This window comes from Micropterus salmoides, unplaced genomic scaffold, assembly GCF_014851395.1.
Source record: "Micropterus salmoides isolate LMB-PRFRI ecotype aquatic unplaced genomic scaffold, ASM1485139v1 Ms_hic_scaffold_6, whole genome shotgun sequence".
In the NCBI taxonomy this organism is placed as follows: domain Eukaryota; kingdom Metazoa; phylum Chordata; class Actinopteri; order Centrarchiformes; family Centrarchidae; genus Micropterus; species Micropterus salmoides.
This window is the reverse complement of record NW_024044348.1, coordinates 26,754,230-26,760,850: the sequence shown is the minus strand read 5'-3', so window position 1 is coordinate 26,760,850 and position 6,621 is coordinate 26,754,230. Positions and strand designations below refer to the sequence as shown.

Below are 6,621 nucleotides of genomic sequence, written 5' to 3'. Positions count from 1 at the left end.
CTATCAGCAAAATCAGAGATTGCATAACCTCCTGTTTTCTAAATTCATCATATTCAGATTTTCTCTAGGGGTAGAATTATATTTTCGCCTGGGATCCATCCATCTATCCTTGTTGCAATGAAGTCATAATTAAAGAATGTAATTTATATTTGTGTTGGTTTTCCCTGAGTTTTTTTGCAGGTCAGTCACGATTTCCAGTCTCTCCTTTAACTGTCTTTTGACAAAGTGAGACAGACAGACAGATAGCCAGGTTAAACAGATGCCAGATGTTTTAAAGTGTCTCTGGAGTGTCTTCGTGCGTGTGCATTTTTCAATTGTAAGCCCAATTCCAAAACTTGCAATGCAAGCAGGCATCTCTAAACTGAACAGAATATCAATAACCCACCTTTTAAAGAAGTAATGGCCACCTCTGCTCGATGTGAAGGTGACTTTGTTTTAGTAATGGCTGTCACATGGACCTATGTTGAAACTTGAATTGATTTGCAGTTATATTTTCTCCCTCTTGCGCTCAAACCCATGCATCAGTTATTGCTGTATATGCTGATGCCAAGGTCATTTTGAACGTAAGAGTGATAGAGGCTGACATTAGCCCCATTGCCTCTGAATGGGCAGATGCTTTGCTTCGGAAAGTAGGTTGCCAAGTGTCTGCTTTGATAACCCATGGGGGCTGGCTGAGAGGAGTTGGCAGGCTTGTGGAGGGAAACTCCCTGTGCGTTTACTCAATGTAGATAGACTCTGCAGCATTACCATTTAGAGCACAATGAACACACACAGCACCGTACGGTTATATTCACACACACACACACACACACACACACACACACACACACACACACACACACACACACACACATTTTTTGGAAGTGCAAACGCAGACACACAGCTCCTTGAACATTTAACCTTAATACAGCTATTTGGAGAATGCAGTAGACACGTGAATGTGGACATGTTTTGTTTAATAACTTCTAAATGTACACTGTAAACCCGAACGCACTGCTTACTCAAAATAATTATGAGTTCAGCAATGAAAACCAGCTAATAAGTACACTATACACTAAACAACCAAGTCTTCTTAACGAGTTATGTTGTTTTAATTATGTGTGTATCATAGTTTTTGAGTGATGATGGATTTCTAAATCAAACCCTTCGACTATTGAGACGCACCCTGACGTGTGACGTCATTAACGGCCAAACGGGATTTTACGTTTTCAGAAAATTCAAGATGGCTACCCGACGCGAGGGAGACGGTTTTGCAAGTAACGGAGCAAAACTCTTAACCTATTTAACAAAAGTCAAGAGAACCAGTATTTATTCGCAGCGCTGTGAAAGAAATGTTTTTGTATTCTTTAACTTCTATTTTACACCCGTGTGTGCTCTGGGAGGACCGCTTCAGGATGAAGAGGCAGTTTGGCGCGTTACTTTTATGCTAACGTTAACGGACATTAGCTCCAAAGTAACGTAAAGTTGTGACGGAAGCCTTCAGTCGGCAGAGAATGCACTTTGGTCCGGTGAGTAAAAAAGTTTATCACATTTCGGCTCTGTTTTCAGGCGCAATTACGTTTACAGAAAGGCTAAAGCTAGAAGAAAGCTGGCTCACATTGAGGTAACGTTAAGTTAACTTTGCACTATTGTGAACTGCTGTCACTGTCAGTTAATGTTAACTCACGTTAGTTAACGTTACATTGTGGAGACAGTCAACTTCTGCGTTTGTTTATAAGCTGTTCCTGAAATAGTGTTGATGCATGGCTAAAACGTTATTAGCTGTAAACCTAATGATTCTCCTCAGCCCTTCAGAGACTAGTTGCCTCATCTGAAGTGGCTGTGTAACGTTAATATGTATTTGTAAAGGAGTAACGTTATTTTTCCACTGTGGTAATGAAACCTTTTAACTGGTGAAGAATGCTCAGTTTTCATTGAAACTATTTTATCATTTGTTAATTTTGGAAGATGTTTGTGGTAACCTTACGTTGACATGAGTTGCATTATTAAGTTACACAAAAAGAGTGTGTGTTATTTAGCATCAGATATTAATGGGATGGACAAATTAACAGAAGCACCTGTCCATGTGATAACGTTACAAATTACCAGCAGCACAACTGCAGTTTCCAAAATGATCATACAGTCGAATCAACAACTCTCTGAAACAGTTTCATCCAAAACTGAACATTATCATTGTTATGGAGGATTTATGGTAGGAATGTTGTATTACTGCATTACTTTTTAGCTAGATGTAACTATTGAACTGGTAACTTACTCTTAGAGACTAACGTTAAATACATTTTTCACAACATTAAACTATTCCAGTATCACATATTTGTGAGAAGTGTTTACATGGCCATTATTTTGTGTAAACTAATAAAAAGTTGGTGTTCATGTGTGTGCCCATTAAGGATTATAGAGAATGCTGCTGAAGGGATTTCATCTTGTCCATAATCACCTGACTTGCGAAAGCAGCTCTTGTATCGCTGAGTAAGTGAAATGATAAAATATAGTATTTAAAAAAAAAATCAGCAATAGATGACGTTCTTTGTGTTTTATCTGCTCCTGCAGGATTAAGTATTGAGTGACACTACAGCTATCCAAGGTATGTTTTCAATTTGCACATCTCTGCATAAGAGTTAGTATAATTCTTTTGAATTATTCAAGATTATGTAGACTTGATGCTTTTTATACTTCATGGATTTGAAAGACTTGAGTTAAGGTATTTAAAGGAACATACAGGCATCATTTGAACTTACTAGGATGCTTCCTTATTAAAAGAAAATTCCCATAGTGGTAACAACATTAATCTACATACATTTATGTGTTTGTGTTTGAATGTCTGCAGGTGTTTTCTGAGTTCCATCGTCATCATGATTAATGTTGAACCTATGGAGCCAATTCAACTGTGAGCTTGACACCACAGCTGATTGTCCTGTCCAGGTGGAGGGCCTCACAGACGGGTAAGACAGCAGAGGCACTGCGGAGATCCTAGGATTTATGACCTCCAGGTGAGTGTAAGATTGATTTTGCCATAGCCACAATGTAGATCACATAATGTGTGGTCATTACAGATTAGGACTTCTAGCAGTAAGTTTCAGTCAGGTAGTAAATGTGCAGTGTAGGTCACTGTGTGTCCATTAATAATAGTCTGTAGTTTCCCCAACCGCTGGAAGAGTGAAGGCTGTTGGTGCTAGCTAACATCTCCCCTGGACAAGGGCTTGCTCTCTGTCCCCCACACCGGACATTCAATCCTGAATGACTTTTTTTGTTCTGTAACTGTAAATATGTGTAAAGCGTCCTTGGGTACCGTGAAATGCATTAAAATATTTATTTATTTATGTAACGTTAGCTAAATTAGTAACAAATTAATGTTAATTATCAACTGTAACGTTATGTCATTACTAACTAACCTATTAGTCAAGGGTTGAGAACATCCGGTACAAGCTTAGACTAAACTGGTGTACAGCTCTGTCCTGTACACATACTGTAGGCTATATCCTTATTATTAACTTTGTCTGTTTTCAGAGGAGTCTGAATGTTAAAGAAATGGACCATTGAGCTGAGGTTATTAAAGTAAATTAGGGATGCAAACTAGTCCTTTTAAGCTAATTAGGAGATGTTTCTTTTGGATTTAAATGTGCAAATTAAATGCTTAGTAATTATCCAGGGAAAAGTTATGTCAAGATGCATCGATAATCATTTTATAATCGAATCGCAGCCCTCTGAATTGTAATCAAATCGAATCGTGAGGTGCCTAGAGATTCCCACCCCTAGTGAATAACTAGAATACTGGGGTCCAGCCCTACTGCACTGGCTTCCAAATCTTTTGTCATGTTGTAAGTCTTGTCTTATAGGTAGTTGCAGCTGGATGGCTTTATTATTGTTATTGCTGTTGTTGCTAATAATAGTATTATTATTCTTTTAGAATTAGATTGGTATAACTGTTACACTATAACAACATTTGTATAATGATAATTTTTTTGATTATCAATCTAGAAACAACATGATGTACACATGAGATGCATTCTGGCCCTTCGTGCCCTCCCAGTGGACCTGCGAGAGGATGACTGATTTCTTCAAGACCCGCAATGTAAGTCCTCAGTATACTCACACACAATGTCAATATCATTGAAATGTACTATGGCAAACCAACTTCAATGCCTCTTCCAGCATTTAACAGACTGACAGACTTCACTCTGTCAAAAACTTGGTAGCCTATTACATTACAAATCGCCATGGATATTTTACAAGTAAGACCAGGTAAAGCAGCAGTCAACAAAAAAAACGGAAAAAAGACAAGTTCTGTGTCATTTAGGCAACTTTATCAAACATACTGCTGATGGAGAAAGTGGAGTAGACGGGGGGGGGAGAGAGACAGAGAGAGGTGGGACAGTGAGAGACCAGAGGTGTAGGTGTGTGTAGGTGTTTCACAGTCAAGATGGTAGTTCATTCATATCATGAGTCATTCAACACACTTGAACTGGATAATAGCTGAGAGCATCTGCCATTTAAGGCATCCATCCTTTCCATTAATCCTACTGTGCTCATTTGTGGGTTGTCAGGCTTTTTCTTTTGCCGTCTATGACCAAGTTTCAATTCTTTTCATTCTGCACATTCTCTACTCTTTCTTGGGAATCTGTTACCTGTTTACATTATAGAACCAGATACTTATAATTGTACCCTGCACCCTTTTTCCTCTTACTTAAGCAGTATCTTTTTGTCTTTCTTTTACTTCTGCTATTGCTCTATACCACTGAGGTATATTACACCCTCATGCTCACTTTCCCTACTTTCTTTAACTTCTTTACTCTCACATAATTTTAAACCTTCTTCCTGCCTCCTCCATCTCTGCTCTCTCCTCCTGTGTGTGCTGAACTCCTTTGTTTCAGTGGCGGCAGTAGGTAGCGGCAGTGAATGCAGGGACAGACGCTGAGATAATGAGAGCTGACTGTTAGAGGGCAGGCCTGAGCCTCTACGATGCCTGCCTGTACTACTGCAGCCTCTGTTATTAACCACTTTCCTTCCCTACAGTCAAATCCACAAATTATTATTACTAACACTGAGAAGACCTCCCAGGGTCATGTAATGCCTGATTTGCAAAAATATGAATTTCTTTAGCCCATGGCCTTAGCAATCATCATACTTTGAAATCAGATAACTGTGTTATGTATTCTTAAGTATTCTTCTGATTTTGTGATGCAAATGTGCTGTGTTTGGTGGTTAGATTATTTGACAGAAGTGTTCTATTTAGAAGATATATTTGGGATATATAGTTTAGGATGATTAGTATAATCTTCAGTGTGGTGGTTCTGTCTATACTAATAATCACTAATATTTTTTTCTGTTCGGATGTCTTTCATAGTTTTCATAGTGAGTTATGCTGACACAATGCCATCCATCAGGGATGGCAAGATCCTCAGATGAGGTTTAATACATTTAATACACTTTCCTGAAACACTTGTTTGAAAGAGAGAAAAAATTTTAATGCACCGGCAATGTACACTGTATTGTCAAAGTGTGTATCAAACACACACACACACACACACACACACACACTCATTGAACAATGAAGATGCTATGCAAAATCCAATCTGTCTTCTAGAAATTATGTGCAACAGCACATAGTGTGCTTTGAAATTAATGCTGCCCAGATTTTATAAATAGTAAAGTCTTCATACTGTTTGTATCTACAAAACTCTTACACAGCCTATTTAATTTCATGTTTTCTGGTGCAGCTAAAGCATCATTAACATTTTTATCATTTAGGGAACTCAAAGCCTGAATCGAGGCATGTGTTTACTTCTTCAGTATTCAATCAAAAATATGATCTTTTCTATCCTTTGTCAAATGTTTTGTTGTTGCCTAAACCTAACCACATATAGAACACAAACCTTGGACTCCTTTGTCAAAATCTTGTGGTTTTTAGTGTCTACTTTGAAATAAAAGCAAAATAGCCTAAAAAATGTTACTATATTAACAATACCAGCACAAAATATTAAGGTGGCCTTGCTCATTTTTTCTCTTGCTGTCCTTCTCTCTTTTTCTCTCTAACACACATACTGTCTCCTTTCAACATTATTCCAACCTAAACCTTTTATAAACAGTATTTCTGGGCAGGTTTGTGTGCTGTTGCATCCTGCAGGCTGTGACATTGAGATACAGATCTTTTGTTGTGTCAAATTAATTAGCTGGGCAGCAAGCCTGCGCCATTCAGTTTGACCCTGGCTATATGTGAGTGTTTGTACATGTGAGCGAAAACCTTGTTTTAGCTCACAATACTGATGTGCCTATCTTTTGTGTTCCTTGAATTTGTCTGCACAATATTCTGCATTTGATTGCACCATTTCTTCTTAAGCTTCAGATCTCTCTTCAGCTCATGGACTGGCAGCTTTTATTGCTGCGCTGACATTCTGCCAATCAACACATTTTCTCTTATTGGCCATTTCAAATCTGTGACCATCAAACAGTGCAGTGCAGGCCTTGACCTCTGCAACGACCTCTATTTTGCACATTTACTCATAAAATAAAAAAACGAATCATAAAATAATATTCTGATTTATATATACATCAATACTCTCAATAGTTATATAGTAACTTTCTTTCAACAATTGTTGTTCATTTTGGAAGCTAACAGAGATG

At 38.0% G+C, this 6,621-nt stretch overlaps 1 long non-coding RNA gene across 1 annotated transcript; it reads left to right on the top strand.

The window, feature by feature from the left end:
* Positions 1 to 2,389: 2,389 nt before the first annotated feature.
* On the top strand, positions 2,390 to 4,337 carry LOC119889768. The gene is made up of 4 exons (XR_005442156.1): positions 2,390 to 2,469; positions 2,551 to 2,584; positions 2,828 to 2,990; positions 3,979 to 4,337. It is a non-coding gene; the product is annotated as an uncharacterized LOC119889768 (long non-coding RNA).
* Positions 4,338 to 6,621: the final 2,284 nt, after the last annotated feature.